This window comes from Lontra canadensis, unplaced genomic scaffold (assembly GCF_010015895.1).
Source record: "Lontra canadensis isolate GAN:19392208 unplaced genomic scaffold, GSC_riverotter_1.0 scaffold2, whole genome shotgun sequence".
NCBI lineage: Eukaryota > Metazoa > Chordata > Mammalia > Carnivora > Mustelidae > Lontra > Lontra canadensis.
In genome coordinates, this window is record NW_022630996.1 from 32,931,033 (window position 1) to 32,950,143 (window position 19,111).

A 19,111-nucleotide genomic window follows, 5' to 3' on the forward strand; every position below is an offset into this window, starting at 1 on the left:
ATGAAATTATTCCTGCGTCGAGAGGAGAGGTACATTTGGATCCCAGGTCATTCTCTACCCCATGTAGCTGGGGGAATCATCAGTGAGTGGTGCTCAGACTTTGCCACCATCAACTGGCCAGGCAATGGGAATCAGGCTGAACTTCTTTATTAGGGAACATCATGATACCCTAAATTCTATTAGATCTGACTTTTGGATTGCCCAAGGGAGCTTACCATTTATGTGTAATGCTCCAGCTGGTACAACCTCTTACCTGGTCTCAGTAGGAAGGGTGCAGATGCTGAGCATGCTGCTGTTTCTTAAGCAAAACATCATTCTCCTATCACCACATCCCATAGACTAGGTTACTAGAACATCTGTAACATGTGCATTATATATTTTTTTAAAAAGATGGCTTAATCCCCAGGAACTGCAATCTTTAGTTGACCAAGCATTTTGAAATCACAGTTATGTCCAAAGTTGAAAAGAGAAGCAAATTTTGGCCTTGGCAACTGTTCTTAGAGCATTTTGGGTTCTAAGCCTTCAGTATATATGGCACATACTCTGCATGATGGTGTCTTCATCTTTTCATTCATTCATTCACTCACTCATTCATTCATTCATATATCCATTCCAGAGATGTTGAGCACTTACTTAGTCACATACTAAGTCACATACTTAGTATGTGACAAACATTGTATCCAAATACAAAGATGAGAAAAGCATAACTCCTGCTCATAAGGAAATCATATTTTTAGGAAAGAGATTCTGCTTGGGTTATGTTTGATTATGATTGTCATGACTGATACCATTGTCATCAAAAACAAGATGAGACTGTAAGAATATTTGATTAATATTTTGACATAATTCATACTAGATTTGAAGACACTTTGCAAAGTAATATCTCAGAAATTTCTGACTAATTATAGAATTTTTCTCAGAGTTATTACTTTGAAGGGTATCATTAATTTCTGCATATTACAATCTAATATATTTTTGACATATTATTTTGGTCATAATGTGTTAACATCTACTATAGTGTTAGCACAGTGGCTTAGACATAGTAGACACCCAATAAAAATCATTGAATTTTTAGATTTGAGAAACATATTTAAGAATCAGCTAGCCCTGTACTCCTTGACCTTAAATGGGTTTTGGACTCTTTGAAAATCTGATGAAATATGTGGATCTTTTTTCCCATTAAGAAATAACATATTTTTAAAAAATAAATAACATATGTACATACACTCAAATGTTTGTATACAATTTTAGGGGATTGGTGAATCACCCTGTGTATCATCCATGAATTCCTACATCTTCCATTTTATAACTGATGAAGATCATTGCCTAGAACAGAGGCTGGAAAATTATGGCCCTAAGGCCAAATATAACTCATCTCTCATTTTTGTTCTGCCTGTGAGCTAAGAATGGCTTTTATATTTTTAAATGATTTCATATTACCTTCATATTATCTTCAATCTTGCTTTTGTTCTGAGTGACCCTAACTATTTACTGTCGAGTCCTTTATAGAAAAAATTTGCCAACCCCTGGCCTTGAATGGTTAAAAAGTGTTTTCTAAATCACTCATCCAATCACTAGAAAATAGAAGACTAGGATTCACACCATCTGATTCCTCATCTATTGGTCTTCTCATTACTCCTGTTGATCAGTTAAAATATTGACTAATTGACTGATTTAAGCCCAATTAAAATGAAAACAAGGAGTTGTAATTCTGGTCCTTAATAAAATTCCTTAGATAAATAATTATGCATTTATGTAGGCAGTTAAAATCCAGGAACTAAGTGATCCATCCAAAATTATATTATAAATTTATTAAAGAAGCAATATTAAGCTCTCAAACTCAAGCTGTACATTACTAACTTACTGTTTTAAGCTTATATTCTATTTCACATATTATGAAGTGCAATATTTCTTGTAAAAAGGAATAAAGGTATAAATGGACCTTAATGTAAAATTATTTGAACAGATGTTGTTCTTTTAATTGTGTGATTTCAAAGTTATTTTCATATTTCTCCTGTCATGTACTACTACAAAAAATAGAATAAAAAGAATAGCAATAACCATTATTACATGTTATTTTGAATGTACTTCTTTTAAAAATTTCAAAGTACCTGATTACTATTGATTGTTTCCTTCTATGGATTAGGGCTGCCAGGAGAGTTTTAAATCATATGTGCTAATATTACCAGTAATAGAGTTTAAAGATTTCCATAATGAAAAACAAAAAAGAACCCGAAACATTTCAATAATGTGTAAATGCAATATCAGATGCCCTGAAGACCTCTATGATGGTTTAAGCCAGACTCCCTTTTTCTTTTGTCAGATTCTGAAACCACTTCTGTTCATATTTAACCACTTAGAAAAACTAGGTGTCGACTTCAGAATAGTACATACTACACAGAAAGAACTAGACAGTTTTTTCTATAAAGGAGGAATTATGGTCAGAGTAAATAAACTTGCTTTTTATAGCAAAACTGAAAATTCTGAATTTCAGAGCTTCATTGGCAAGTTTTGCATGCTCTCTCTCTCTTTTTTTTTTTTAAATTGCATGCTCTCTTTATGCGTAACCTTCATTCCTGAGCCCCCCCACCCCAGGTCTTCTGCACTTACCTGGAAAAGCTAGACGTCTCAGGGAGGTGCAGAGATGGGCCACCTGTCTGAATTCCATATAGGATTTTTTTCTAACAGTAAGCCTGCTTGGGCACTCTCAAGGTCTGCGTGCACTTAAAAGGTCTGGCCAGTTCACTAAAGCAAAAGGAAACCAAAGTGTTTTAAGTTCCGCAGAGTGTCAACAGCAACCACAAAACCTCAAAACTATGTCAAACACACTAGCACTGAAAAGCCAACCTCTTAAAATAAAAAGTCTAGGTTGCAAAATGACAGCAAGGCCAATTGTTAAGAAATACAAAAGGTTTTATGACTACTGTAAGAATCCATTTTTAAAAAATATTCATTCAAACTGAATTTTGTAGATAATTAGGGGGAAAACAAAAAAGAGAGGGGCCCCTGGGTGGCTCAGTCGTTAAGCGCCTGCCTTCGGCTCAGGTCATGATCCCAGCCAGGGTTCTGGGATCCAGCCCCACATCAGGCTCCCTGCTGGGCGGGAAGCCTGCTTTTCCCTCTCCCACTCCCCTGCTTGTGTTCCCTCTCTGTGTCTCTCTCTGTCAGATAAATAAAAACAACAACAACAGAAAAGGAGAGATAAACTGTGTGCTCTGTTTGGGATGAAAGATTATACATCTATAATATTTCCTTTAGAACATTTATGGAGTTGTTCTGTAGCTCCTTGGGGACCTAGAACTACTATTATGATAATAAATTTTGGTGATTAGCTCCGTCATTGATATATAATATTCACTGTGAGATTAGTATGGCTATCTGCAGCCTCACTTTTTAGACTCTTAACATTATCTCCAGAAGAAGTTATGCACACAGTCACAGAGATAAATGGGAAGTATTGAAAGAAAAATAGGTTCCTTGGGGCCCCTGGGTGGCCCTCAGTTGACTCTTGATTTTGGCTCAAGTCAGGGTCTCAGGGTCATAAGATCAAGCCCTGTGTCAGTCTCTGGGTTCAGCAAGGGGTTGGCTTGAGATTCTGTCTCCCTGGGCCCCTCCCCCCACTTGCTCACTCTCTTTAAAACGTGTAAATAAATCTTAAAAAGAACAAAAGAAAAAGAAGTTCCTCAAACTTCTGTAATTTATCTATCATATTATATAACACTATAGTATTCAATAAGTATTATAATTATTTTGTAAATCATATGGTAATGTATAGAAATCTGTGGGTTTAAAATGCTAATTTTAAAAATCAACATTTTAAATGTACTCCAATTTTTAGCTCTAATTTGACATTTCTGCATTTAAAAAAATATGCAGACATCAAACACATCGTCCCCGGTTTCTCTCTACTTTAAAGGCCCTAGTTAGAATGATAATTTTGGTAATTTGTGATGATTTATGGTCTCTGATGCTGAAGAATATTCTAGGCAAACATTTTGCAATTCCTGTTTCCTAGTGTTCACATTTCTCATTTTGAGCATAATGTTATTAGTGCACCTGACTTTTGTTTCTTAGTTTCAAGGGAAGACTTCTTTGTCTGGAAAGTCTTCAGTTTCAGCAGGTGTGCATTCTTTGTGTTATAGGAGTAAAAATGTTACTTGTTTCAAAATAACTCATGCTGGAGGAATTTTAGTTTTTAGTAATGGTAGAGAAGACTTCGAGACAAACCCGCCTGAGAACAATGAAAAAAATTGGATAGAATATAAAATCTGTTGGTTTGAAGGCTATAGAAAGCTGGCTAGGCTGTGAAAACCTGAAAGAAAACAAAATCCCCAGGGGAAGGGAAGTACAAATGGTGAACCTGATTCTTGTTTTTTTTTAAGATTTTATCTATTTGCTTGAGAGACAGTGAGAGAGAGAGAGAGAGAGAGAGAGAGTCTGGGGAAAAGGGAGAAGCAGACTTCCTGCTGAGCAGGGAGCCCAACTCAGGGCTCGATCCCAGGATCATGAGATCATAGCCTCAGCCAAAAGCAGACACTTAACTGACTGAGCCACCCAGGTGCCGCAGTGAACTGGTTTCTGAACAAAATTAAAGTTCAGGGACCACCGAGAAAGTGGTGCCCTTATAGTTAGGCTTTTGACAGGAACATTTGTAGGAGTACACCTTTGGAGAAGACATGAACTAGAAATGCTGTGCCATGACAAGGTTAAAGCCCAGTTTCTAAGCAACTAAATTACTTGGGTAAAAAGATAATCACTGAATAGATTAGGGGAGTCACCATCATCATAACAGTCTCCCTCGTACCCCAAGCAAAAGTAATCTGTGGAGAATGATAACACTATCTAGATCAGTTAATTGGCCCTGAAAATTTTTATACATAATGCTCAAGTTCCAGTAAATATATATATTTTTATTTTGAAGGTACAGTTGGATTTATTAAGAGACCCACCAATCAGGCAGTATCCCACCTAACAAATGGAAGGGAGTTCCTCAAGTTTCAGTTACTATTTATAGGCATGTCAGAAGATAAGACCTAGGGGCATTTGGGTGGCTCAGTCTGTTACGTGTTTGCCTTCAGCTCAGGTCATGACCCCAACATCCTGGGATCGAGTCCTTCATCAGGCTCCCTGCTCAGCGGGGAGCCTGCTTCTCCCTCTGCCTGCCGCTCTCCCTGCTTGTGCTTGTTCTCTCTCTCTGACAAATAAACACATAAAAACTAAAATATATATATATATATATATATATATATATGACCTAATAACCAAGATCATGAAAATAAATATAGAATAGCAACAAATGCATAAGGAGATCCAAATTGAGGGACTTTAAAGTAACCGTGATTATTAGTTTGAAGAAATAAGGTGAAATATAGAGAATTTTATATTTTATTCTGGAATCTATATTTTAAAATTCAAATGGAAGTTCTGAACAGAAAAATAAAATAATGAAATTAAATTATTGATAGGGGCTAATAGACAATGAGACACAGAAGATGGAACTAGAATAAATCAGAAGAAAATATTAGATTGAAGAATAGAGGAGAGAAGAAAGGAAAAAGTTCCATGAAATCACAAGGAAGACACAGGGAAAAGTTCTAACATGTTCATAACTGATGTCCTAGAAAGAGAGAAGAGAAAGAACTAGGCAGAAGCAATATTTATTTATTTATTTATTTACTTACTTACTTAGTTATTTTCCTATACATTACTCAGTGTTCATCATTGTAAGTGTACTCTTTAATCCCTATCACCTATTTTACCTATCCCTTTACCCACTTCCCCTCTGGTAACTATCAGTTTGTTCTTTTTTTTTTTTTTTAATCTAAATTCAATTAATTAACATCTAATGTATTATTGCTTTCAGAATTAGAGGTCATTGATTCATCAGTCTTATGTAACACCCATTGGTGTTACATCACGTGCCCTCCTTAATGTCTGTCACCCAATTACCTCATTCTTCCACCCTATTCCCCTCCAGCAACCTTCAATTTGTTTCCCATGATTAAGAGTCTCTTATGGTTTGTCTCCATCTCTGATTTCACCTTGTTTTATTTTTCCCTCCCATCCTCTATGATCTTCTGTTTTGTTTCTTAAATTCCACATATGAGTGAGATCATGTGATAATTATGTTTCACTGATTGACTTATTTCGAGAAGCAATATTTAAAGAGGAAATAAAAGAATTATATAATCCCCCCAATATAATAATATATGAATGGCTGAGCAGTCAAAAACAGAGTTTTTTATACTAGATGAAAAAAAAATACATGTGACTCAATGTTGATTAAGAGACACACCTAGGGGGAGGAGTCAAGATGGTGGAGAAGTAGCAGGCTGAGACTACTTCAGGTAGCGGGAGATCAGCTAGATAGCTTATCTAAAGATTGCAAACACCTACAAATCCAATGGGAGATCGAAGAGAAGAAGAATAGCAATTCTAGAAACAGAAAATCAACCACTTTCTGAAAGGTAGGACTGGCAGAGAAGTGAATCCAAAGCAACAGGAAGATAGACCGCAGGGGGAGGGGCTGGCTCCCGGCAAGCGGCGGAGCAACGGAGCACAAAATCAGGACTTTAAAAGTCTGTTCCGCTGAGGGACATCGCTCCAGAGGCTTAACCGGGGTGAAGGCCACGCGGGGTCAGTGTGGCCTCAGGTCCCGCAGGGTCACAGAAGGATCGGGGGTGTCTGAGTGTCGCAGAGCTTGCAGGTATTAGAACGGGGAAGCCGGCTACAGAGACAGAGCCGAGGAGTGAGCTCTAAGCTTGGGGTTACCTTGAACCGGTCACAGGCTCAGTCAGCTCAGAGCGCGGCTGGAGGCCAGGGTGACGGGAGTAATTGGGCGCTGTTCTATGAGGGCGCACTGAGGAGTGGGGCCCCGGGCTCTCGGCTCCTCCGGGCCGGAGACTGGGAGGCCGCCATCTTCATTCCCGTCCTCCGGAAATCTACGGAAACCGCTCAGGGAACAAAAGCTCCTGAACGCAAACCTGAGCAGATTACTCAACCCGGCCCCTGGTAAGGGGGGTGCAACTCCGCCTGGGGCAAAGACACTTGAGAATCACTCCAACAGGCCCCTCCCCCAGAAGATCAACAAGAAACCCAGCCAAGACCAAGTTCACCTACCAAGGAGTGCAGTTTCAATATCAAGGAGAGCAGCGGAATTCCAGAGGAGAGGAAAGCAAAGCACAAAACTCATGGCTTTCTCCCCATGATTCTTTAGCCTTGCAGTTAATTTAATTTTTTTTTCTTTTTCAATATTTTTTTCTCTTCTTCTGCTAAATTTTTTTAACTTTTACCCTTTTCTTTTTTAACGTTTTTAAACTAGTTTATCTAATATAAATACATATTTTTTTCCTTTTTATATTTTTTCATTATTAGTTTTCTTTTTTTATTTGTTTCTTTTGTCTTTTTTCTTTTTTTTTTTTTCTTTCTGAACCTCTTTATATCCCCTTCCCCCCCCCCCCTCACGATTTGGGATCTCGTCTGATTTGGCTAAAGCATATTTTCCTGGGGTTGTTGCCACGCTTTTAGTATTTTACTTGTTCCTTCATATACTCTTATCTGGACAAAATGACAAGGCGGAAAAATTCACCACAAAAAAAAAAGAGCAAGAGGCAGTACCAAAGGCTAGGGACCTAATCAATACAGACATTGGTAATATGTCAGATCTAGAGTTCAGAATGATGATTCTCAAGGTTCTAGCTGGGCTCGAAAAAGGCATGGAAGATATTAGAGAAACCCTCTCGAGAGATATAAAAGCCCTTTCTGGAGAAATAAAAGAACTAAAATCTAATCAAGTTGAAATCAAAAAAGCTATTAATGAGGTGCAATCAAAAATGGAGGCTCTCACTGCTAGGATAAATGAGGCAGAAGAAAGAATTAGCGATATAGAAGACCAAATGACAGAGAATAAAGAAGCTGAGCAAAAGAGGGACAAACAGCTACTGGACCACGAGGGGAGAATTCGAGAGATAAGTGACACCATAAGACGAAACAACATTAGAATAATTGGGATTCCAGAAGAAGAAGAAAGAGAGAGGGGAGCAGAAGGTATATTGGAGAGAATTATTGGAGAGAATTTCCCCAATATGGCAAAGGGAACAAGCATCAAAATCCAGGAGGTTCAGAGAACCCCCCTCAAAATCAATAAGAATAGGTCCACACCCCGTCACCTAATAGTAAAATTTACAAGTCTTAGTGGCAAAGAGAAAATCCTGAAATCAGCCCGGGAAAAGAAGTCTGTAACATACAATGGTAAAAATATTAGATTGGCAGCAGACTTATCCACAGAGACCTGGCAGGCCAGAAAGAGCTGGCATGATATATTCAGAGCTCTAAGCGAGAAAAACATGCAGCCAAGAATACTATATCCAGCTAGGCTATCATTGAAAATAGAAGGAGAGATTAAAAGCTTCCAGGACAAACAAAAGCTGAAAGAATTTGCAAGCACCAAACCAGCTCTACAGGAAATATTGAAAGGGGTCCTCTAAGCAAAGAGAGAGCCTAAAAGTAGTAGATCAAAAGGAACAGAGACAATATACAGTAACAGTCACTTTACAGGCAATATAATGGCACTAAATTCATATCTCTCAATAGTTACCCTGAATGTTAATGGGCTAAATGCCCCAATCAAAAGACACAGGGTATCAGAATGGATAAAAAAACAAAACTCATCTATATGTTGCCTACAAGAAACCCATTTTAAACCCGAAGACACCTCCAGATTTAAAGTGAGGGGGTGGAAAAGAATTTACCATGCTAATGGACATCAGAAGAAAGCAGGAGTGGCAATCCTTATATCAGATCAATTAGATTTTAAGCCAAAGACTATAATAAGAGATGAGGAAGGACACTATATCATACTCAAAGGATCTGTCCAACAAGAAGATCTAACAATTTTAAGTATCTATGCCCCTAACGTGGGAGCAGCCAACTATATAAACTAATTAATAACAAAATCAAAGAAACACATCAACAATACTACAATAATAGTAGGGGACTTTAACACTCCCCTCACTGAAATGGACAGATCATCCAAGCAAAAGATCAACAAGGAAATAAAGGCCTTAAATGACACACTGGACCAGATGGATATCACAGATATATTCAGAACATTCCATCCCAAAGCAACAAAATACACATTCTTCTCTAGTGCACATGGAACATTCTCCAGAATAGATCACATCCTCGGTCCTAAATCAGGTCTCAACTGGTATCAAAAGATTGGGATCATTCCCTGCATATTTTCAGACCACAATGCTCTGAAACTAGAACTCAATCACAGGAGGAAATTTGGAAAGAACCCAAATACATGGAGACTAAAGAGCATCCTTCTAAAGAATGAATGGGTCAACCAGGAAATTAAAGAAGAATTGAAAAAATTCATGGAAACAAATGATAATGAAAATACAACGGTTCCAAATCTGTGGGACACAACAAAGGCAGTCCTGAGAGGAAAATGTATAGCAGTATAAGCCTTTCTCAAGAAACAAGAAAGGTCTCAGGTACACAACCTAACCCTACACCTAAAGGAGCTGGAGAAAGAACAAGAAAGAAACCTAAACCCAGCAGGAGAAGAGAAATCATAAAGATCAGAGCAGAAATCAATGAAATAGAAACCAAAAAAACAATAGAACAAATCAACGAAACTAGGAGCTGGTTCTTTGAAAGAATTAATAAGATTGATAAGCCCCTGGCCAGACTTATCAAAAAGAAAAGACAAAGGACCCAAATAAATAAAATCATGAATGAAAGAGGAGAGATCACAACTAACACCAAAGAAATACAGACAATTATAAGAACATATTATGAGCAACTCTATGCCAACAAATTTGACAATCTGGAAGAAATGGATGCATTCCTAGAGACATATAAACTACCACAACTGAACCAGGAAGAAATAGAAAGCCTGAACAGACCCATAACCAGTAAGGACATTGAAACAATCATCAAAAATCTCCAAACAAACAAAAGCCCAGGGCCAGACGGCTTCCCGGGGGAATTCTACCAAACATTTAAGGAAGAACTAATTCCTATTCTCCTGAAACTGTTCCAAAAAATAGAAACGGAAGGAAAACTTCCAAACTCATTTTATGAGGCCAGCATCACCTTGATCCCAAAACCAGACAAGGATCCCATCAAAAAAGAGAACTACAGACCAATATCCTTGATGAACACAGATGCAAAAATTCTCACCAAAATACTAGCCAATAGGATTCAACAGTACATTAAAAGGATTATTCACCACGACCAAGTGGGATTTATTCCAGGGCTGCAAGGTTGGTTCAACATCCGCAAATCAATCAATGTGATACAACACATTAATAAAAGAAAGAACAAGAACCATATGATACTCTCCATAGATGCTTAAAAAGCATTTGACAAAGTACAGCATCCCTTCCTGATCAAAACTCTTCAAAGTGTAGGGATAGAGGGCACATACCTCAATATTATCAAAGCCATCTATGAAAAACCCATCGCAAATATCATTCTCAATGGAGAAAAACTGAAAGCTTTTCCGCTAAGGTCAGGAACAGGGCAGGGATGTCCGTTATCACCACTGCTATTCAACATAGTACTAGAAGTCCTAGCCTCAGCAGTCAGACAACAAAAAGAAATTAAAGGCATCCAAATCAGCAAAGAAGAAGTCAAATTATCACTCTTCGCAGATGATATGATACTATATGTGGAAAAGCCAAAAGACTCCACTCCAAAACTGCTAGAACTGGTACAGGAATTCAGTAAAGTGTCAGGATATAAAATCAATGCACAGAAATCAGTTGCATTTCTCTACGCCAACAACAAGACAGAAGAAAGAGAAATTAAGGAGTCCATCCCATTTACAATTGCACCCAAAACTATAAGATACCTAGGAATAAACCTAACCAAAGAGACTAAGAATCTATACACAGAAAACTATAAAGTACTCATGAAAGAAATTGAGGAAGACACAAAGAAATGGAAAAATGTTCCATGCTCCTGGATTGGAAGAATAAATATTGTGAAAATGTCTATGCTACCTAAAGCAATCTACACATTTAATGCAATTCCTATCAAAGTACCATCCATTTTTTTCAAAGAAATGGAACAAATAATCCTAAAATTTATATGGAACCAGAAAAGACCGCGAATAGCCAAAGGAATATTGAAAAAGAAAGCCAAAGTTGGTGGCATCACAATTCCGGACTTCAAGCTCCACTACAAAGCTGTCATCATCAAGACAGCATGGTACTGGCACAAAAACAGACACATAGATCAATGGAACAGAATAGAGAGCCCAGAAATAGACCCTCAACTCTATGGTCAACTAATCTTCGACAAAGCAGGAAAGAATGTCCAATGGAAAAAAGACAGCCTCTTCAATAATTGGCGTTGGGAAAATTGGATAGCCACATGCAGAAAAATGAAATTGGATCATTTCCTTACACCACACACGAAAATAGACTCAAAATGGATGAAGGACCTCAATGTGAGAAAGGAATCCATCAACATCCTTGAGGAGAACACAGGCAGCAACCTCTTCGACCTCAGCTGCAGCAACATCTTCCTAGGAACATCGCCAAAGGCAAGGGAAGCAATGGCAAAAATGAACTATTGGGATTTTATCAAGATCAAAAGCTTTTGCACAGCAAAGGAAACAGTTCACAAAACCAAAAGACAACTGACAGAATGGGAGAAGATATTTGCAAACGACATATCAGATAAAGGGCTAGTGTCCAGAATCTATAAAGAACGTAGCAAACTCAACACCCAAAGAACAAATACTCCAATCAAGAAATGGGCAGAAGACATGAACAGACATTTCTGCAAAGAAGACATCCAGATGGCCAACAGACACATGAAAAAGTGCTCCATATCACTCGGCATCAGGGAAATACAAATCAAAACCACAATGAGATACCACCTCACACCAGTCAGAATGGCTAAAATTAACAAGTCAGGAAATGACTGATGCTGGCGAGGATGCGGAGAAAGGGGAACACTCCTACACTGTTGGTGGGAATGCAAGCTGGTGCAACCACTCTGGAAAACAGCATGGAGGTTCCTCAAAATGTTGAAAATAGAACTACCCTATGACCCAGCAATTGCACTGCTGGGTATTTACCCTAAAGATACAAACGTAGTGATCCGAAGGGGAACATGCACCCGAATGTTTATAGCAGCAATGTCTACAATAGCCAAACTATGGAAAGAACCTAGATGTCCATCAACAGACGAATGGATAAAGAAGATGTGGTATATATACACAATGGAATACTATGCAGCCATCAAAAGAAATGAAATCTTGCCATTTGCGATGACGTGGATGGAACTAGAGGGTATCATGCTTAGCGAAATAAGTCAATTGGAGAAAGACAACTACCATATGATCTCCCTGATATGAGGGAGAGGAGATGCAACATGGGGGTTAAGGGGGTAGGAGAAGAGTAAATGAAGCAAGATGGGATTGGGAGGGAGATAAACCATAAGTGACTCTTAATCTCACAAAACAAACTGAGGGTTGCTGGGGGAAGGGGTGTTGGGGGGGTGGGGTTATTATGGACATTGGGGAGGGTATGTGCTATGGTGAGTGCTGTGAAGTGTGTAAACCTGGTGATTCATAGACCTGTACCCCTGGGGAAAATTTTATATGTTTATAAAAAATAAAATTAAAAAAAAAAAAGAGACACACCTAAACAACAACACAAAAACCCTGAAATAAATGAATGAAAAAAGAATTTGAGGCCAGCATAGCTGTATTTTATATACTTATCAGATAAATTAGACTGTAAGGCAAGACAGTTTGTTGGCAATGAACAAAGGACATTTTATTATGATAAAAGAGTTAATCATTCCAAAACATTAAAGTTGTAAATTTGTTGCACTTAATAATGAGTTTCCAACTATATAAAGCAAAATAATGATGCAACTAAAAGGAAAATGGACAAATCCATTATCATTGTGAAATTTTAACAGATGTCTCCTAGTATCTAATATACGAGGCAGACAAAAACTCAACATGGATATAGTAGATTTGAACAATGGAATCAATAAAGTTCACCTGATTTACATACTTTCTACTCAGAAAATGCAAAATGCACATCAAATGCTAAGTCAATTAACCAAATGGTGACTCTAAAAGAAATCTTAAAAAATATTAAAAAGGTAAAATTATACAATGTATATTTTCTGCCAACAGTACAGATAGGTTAGAAATCAATAATGAAACAAAGTAATAATAAAAAACTTTTTATTTTGAAAAACACTTAATATACTTCTAAATAATTCAAACACTAGGGATGCCTGGGTGGCTTAGGCGGTTAAGCATCTGACTTCAGCTCAGATCCTATCTCAGGGTTCTGGGATCAGGCCCAAGTAGGGAGAGTCTGCTTCTCCCTCCGCCTCTCCCCCACCCCTGGCTTGTGCTGTCTCGCTCTCAAATAAATAAATACAATCTTAAAATAATAATAATAATAATAATTCAAACATTAAAACATGAATACAAATGGAAATCAGGAAATATTTTTCTTCAAATTATAGTGAAAATTCACCTTAATCGAAACTTTCAAAACACAGCTAAAGCCATACTTGAATGCTTTTTTTAGGAGTAAAAAGCTGAAAGTAACCTCTTCTTCACTGCACCACTGAAGATCCTGGTTTCACCATGGGTTAACACCTCGCTGGGTGTTACTGGTACTGTAAGAATATGTAGTTCTTCTAGAGGCCTCGCTTCTTCAGAAATGTCCCTGACATCAAGATCTGCATTTTGACCTGGGTCAGAAGAAGGCAAAAGTCGATGAGTTCTCACTGTATGGCTCTACGGTGTCGGATGAATGTGATCCGCTCTCTGAAGCCCTGGAGGCTGCATGTATTTGTGCCAAATGTCCCTGGTGAAAAGCTGCGGCAAAGATGGTTTTCCCATCAGAGTTGCATTTCCACCCTTTCCACAGCGTGGTTACCCACAAGATATCCTGCGCTGGAGCTCACAGGCTTTAAAAACGTGTGTGGAGGCCTTTGGAAAGCCCCAGGGCACAGTGATCAGGATCCACATTGGCCAAGTCATCATGTCCATCTGTACCAAGATGCAAAACAAGGAGCGTGTGACTGAGGCTCTATGCAGGGTCAAGTTCAAGTTCCCTGGCTGACAGAAGATTCATATTTCCAAGAACTGGGGCTTTACTAAGTTTAGTGCAGATGAATTTGAAGACATAGTGGCTAAAAAGTGCCTCATCCCAGATGGCTGTGGGGTCAAATATATCCGGAATTGTGGCCCCATGGACAAATGGTAGGCTCTGCATTCATGAAAACCCCAACATTGCCCCCTCCTTATTCATACCCACCAAAAAAAAAAAAAAAAAAAAAAGCTGAAAATAAATCATCCAAGTATCTATTTCCACTAGTTAAAAAAATCAAGCTGAGGGAGAGAAAAATAAACAAATAATAAAAATAAAAGCATATCTCAATAAAACATAAAACAAACGTGTGCTAGAGAAAATAAATCTAAAAAAGGATTTTAAAAGACTAATAAATTTCATAAATCCCTGGGAGGAGAGATCAAGAAAAAAAGAAAATGCATAAAATACCAATATCAAGAATGATTTTTATAAAGAAGGGGCTTAACTGTGGATTCCATAGTTAAGAAAATGAAAACAGGGACACCTGGGTGGCTCAGTTGGTCAAGCAGCTGCCTTTGGCTCAGATCATGATCCCAGGGTCCTGGGATTGAGTCCCACATCAGGCTTCCAGCTCAGCAGCGAGCCTGCTTCTCCCTCTGCTAGCTGCTCTCCCTGCTTGTGCTCATTCACTCTTTCTCTCTCTCTGACAAATAAATAAATAAATAATCTTAAAAAAAAAAAAAAAAAAGAAAAGAAAATGAGAACAAAAGGATAACAGTTTTGGGGGTTGTAATTTCAATGAAATGTTGAAATGATTTAAAAAGCCATAATTTACCAAAATTGCCAAAATACCACAAGGAGAAATACAAAATGCAAATAGTTTATTTAATATCTAGTAAATAAACTGGATCTGTAAAACCCTTTGAGAGAAATTCCCATGCCTGTCAGTTTTATTACTCAATTCTTCCAAACATTTAGAAATAAAATCAACCTTACGTATAATATTCTAGAGCTCAGAAAACAAGGAAAAATTTTCCAAGTTATTTTTTGAGGTCATTATAACTTGATAGCAAATAATGGCAAGAACATCTTAATAAAGGACCTAAGAGAAGCCAACTCTCATTTATATAGACACAAAACTTCTACACAAAATATTAATAAAGAAAATGCAGTGATTAAAAAAAATGATAATAGAGCTGCCTGGATGGCTCAGGCAGTTAACCATCTGACTCTTGATTTCAGCTCAGGTCATGATCTCAGGGTGGTGAGATGAAGTCCTGCCTCAGACACTGTGCTCAGCGGGGAGTCCACTTGACATTCTCTCTCTCCCTGTCTACCCTTCCCCCCACTCATGCTCTCTCTCTCTTTCTTTCTCTCTCTCTCTCTCTCTCAAATAAATAGATAAAATCTTTTTAAAAATGATCATCTATTATGGCCAGGTGACAATTATTCCAGGAAAGCAAGATAGTGTAACATGAAAATTGAATGCAATTCACAAACATAAACAGAATAAAGGAGAACAATCATATGATCATCTCAAATAGACACCAAAAAAATTCATCAATAAAATTCAACATCGGGGTGCCTGGGTGGCTCAGTGGGTTAAAGCCTCTGCCTTCGGCTCACGTCATGATCTCAGGGTCCTGGGATCAAGCCCCGAGTCGGGCTCTCTGCTCAGTGGAGAGCCTGCTTCCCCCTCTCTCTCTGCCTGCTTCTCTGCCTCCTTGTGATCTCTGTCTAATAAATAAATAAAATATTTAAAAAATCAACATCAATCCATGTTTTTATTTATTTATTCATATTTTTTTAAAGAGAGAAAGTGCACACACTTGAGCAGGTGGGGGAGGGGCTGAAGGAAGGAGAATCTTAAGCAGACTCCACACTCAGCCCCATGAGTGGCTCCATCTAATGACACTGAGATCATGACCTGAGCAGAAATCTAGAGTTGGATGTTTAACCAACTAAGTCACCCAGGCACCCCCATCCACGAGTTTAAGAAAGAAAGCCGACAAACTAAGAATAGAAGGATATTTACAAAATCCTACCCCAAACATCATGTTTCATTTAGAAATGTTGAAGGCTGTCCTCTTGATACCAGGTTTAAGTAAAGGATGCCTTCTGCCACTACTTCAATTCAATATGGTATTCTAATCTACCATCTATCATAACCCAGTGTGTGAGGCGAATGTGATAACCAACCACTACACTATGGAAACTATCATAACCCAGTGTGATGAGGCAAGAGAATCAATAAAAGATATAAATACTGGAGGGGTGGCTGGCTGGTTCAGTGGTTAGGTAGAGCATGTGACTCTTGATCTTGCTGTAAGTTCAAATCCCACATTGGGTGTAGAGACTACAGAAATAAAATCCTCAAAAAGGTATAAGTATTAGGAAGGAAGGAGGGAAAGAAGGAAGAAAGGAAGGAAACTGTCTCTATTTGCAAGTGACATGATTTTATACATAAAAATTCCAAAGAGTACAGACACACTATTCAAATACATTTATTAATTTAGCAAACCAAACTGTTATATGTTAATTTGCAAAAATCACTTGCATGTCGCACTTGCAACACACAAGCAGAGAATATAATTTTTAAAATACCATTTAAATTAGCATCAAAGAACATTAAAATGATCTTTCAGAAGATCAGTAAATCTTTTATGTGGGACACTGTATAATATTGAGAGAAATTTAAAAAGACCTCAATGAATGGAAGACTATATTTTACTTTCATATAAAAAGATTCAGTATTGTGAGGATGTCATTTCTCCCCCAAACTACTTATATTCAATGCGTCTCTCTTTTTTAAAATTTTAATTCCAGTGTAGTTAACATACAGTGTTATATTAGTTTCAGGTGTACAACTGAGTGATTCAATAGTTCCATATATTACTCAGTGCTCATCAAATTAAGTGTGCTCTTAAACCCCTTCACCAATTTCACCCATTCCCCCCACCCACCTCTCTGGTAACCAACTGTTCTCTACAGAGAAGAGTATGTTTTTTGCTTTATCTCTATTCAATGTACTCCTTTTTTTTTTTTTTAAGATTTTATTTATTTATTTGACAGAGAGAGAGAGTGAGAAAGGGAACACAAGCAGGGGAGAGAGAGAACAGGCTTCTTGCCGAGCAGGGAGCCTAATGCAGGGCTTGATCCCAGGACCCTGGGATCATGACCTGAGCTGAAGGTAGATGCCCAACGATTGAGTCACCAAGGCACCCCTATTCAATGTACTTCTAATCAAAACTTAAGCATTTCTGTGGAAACTGACAAACTGATTTGGATGCTTGTATGATAATGTAAAGGGTCTAAAATGTCAAAAACAATGAAGAAAGGGACATAATTGAAAGATTTAAAATACCTGGTATTGGGTTGCCTGGCTGGCTCATTTGGAAGAGCATGAAATTCTTGATTTCAGGGTTGCAAGTTCAAGCCCCACATTGGTTATAGATACTACTTAAAAATAAAATCTTTAGAAAAATAAATAAAATTAATTGAAAAAATAAAATACCAGGTATCAAAAGTTTTTTTTGAGCCCTGCATCAGGCTCTCTGCTCTGTGGGGAGCCTGCTTCCTCCTCTCTCTCTCTGCCTGCCTCTCTGCCTACTTGTCTGTCAAATAAATTAATAAAATCTTTAAAAAAAATGAATAAATAAAATCTTTAAAAAAGTTGATCTAAATGTGAAAGGTAAAATAATAAGACTTCTGAATATAACGAAGAGGCGTATCTTTATGACCTCGGGATAGAGAAAGAAATTTTTTTTTTTCTTAGAATACAAAAACCACTAATCACTAAAAAGATACTGATAACCTGAACTACATTGAAATAAGATTTTTATGCCCAGCAAAGACATCATCAAGAGAGTGAAAGTGCAAATCATGGGGTGGGAACAGATTTTTATAGTTCATAAACTGTATCAAATATGGATCAGCAAGAAAAAGATAATGCAATGAAGTTGTATATACAAAATACACAAATAGGCAGTTTGCAAAAGATTTCCCAATAAACACATATTAGTGATTTGGGAACTGCAAATAAAAACTGCAGTGGAATGCCACTAACTACACTCCAGATAGCTGGAATTTAAATAGAAGTTAATACCTCACAATTAAAATTTAAAATTTAGGGGTGCCTGGGTGGCTCAGTGGGTTAAGCCGCTGCCTTCAGCTCAGGTCATGATCTCAGAGTCCTGGGATGGAGCCCCACATCGGGCTCTCCGCTCAGCGGGGAGCCTGCTTCCTCCTCTCTCTCTGCCTGCCTCTCTGCCTGCTTGTGTCTCTGTCTGTCAAATAAATAAATAAAATCTTTAAAAAAAAATTTAAAATTTAAATACAGTTTAATGACTCTGAATATCAAGTGTTGCAGAGGATGTGGAGTAAATAGAATCTTCATACACTGCTAGAGGGAGTGTAAAAGCAGTAAACTAGAGCTGTATTTTTATAGCTGAAAATACAAAACATCTCATGAACCAGCAGTTGCATTCCTAGGTACATACCCAACAGAAAATGCGTATGTGTGCATATACCAGATAGCCACAGGAATGCTCTTAACAGAAGTATGTAGAACAGTCCAAATAGGACCATCCCAGAGGTCAATCAAAAATAAACACATTACAAAAGCAAAAATGTGGAATGTATAGGATTGCTCTTGCCATGAAAATGAATGAAGTAATGCTACATGCAAGAACATGGATGAATTTTGCAAACATTGTATTAATATATCATTCCAAGTTTAGTATGTGTGCTGCCAAAGCGAGCACAACACTGTATTAATATAAAGAAGCCAGACACAGAGAAGTCAATGAGTGATTACATTTTATATAAAATTTAAATACTGACAAAACTGTTATAGGAAGTCACAAGGAGGAGCGGTGACTGAAAGAAGGAGGACTTCTGTGCTATCTCTTGATCTGGGTGGCGGTTACTCAAATGTGCCAGCTTTGTGGTAATTCATCTGGTTTTACCCTTATAATTTTTGCACTTTTCTGTCTATAGCTTATACTAAAACAAGAAAAGTT

General features: G+C 37.7%; 1 protein-coding gene, 1 long non-coding RNA gene and 1 pseudogene across 4 annotated transcripts in view; 2 read left to right on the plus strand and 1 right to left on the minus strand.

The window, feature by feature from the left end:
- The window catches only part of LOC116875745, a 104,489-nt gene that overhangs the window by 49,785 nt on the left and 35,593 nt on the right, over positions 1-19,111 (plus strand). The gene's annotated exons all lie outside the window — the stretch shown is intronic.
- Positions 1-19,111, minus strand: part of GPR141 (G protein-coupled receptor 141) — a 52,071-nt gene that overhangs the window by 30,390 nt on the left and 2,570 nt on the right. For 2 of the 3 annotated variants that reach the window (XM_032871351.1, XM_032871342.1), the window contains exons 2-3: positions 13,564-13,746; positions 2,611-2,745 (exon numbers count right to left, since the gene is read on the minus strand). The gene's annotated coding sequence lies outside the window, so the exon portion shown is untranslated. Of the gene's footprint in view, positions 1-2,610; positions 2,746-13,563; positions 13,747-14,757; positions 14,794-19,111 lie in introns of those variants that run through there. The other variant, XR_004384268.1, reaches the window with a different exon arrangement.
- LOC116875739 lies at positions 13,640-14,279 on the plus strand (annotated as a pseudogene).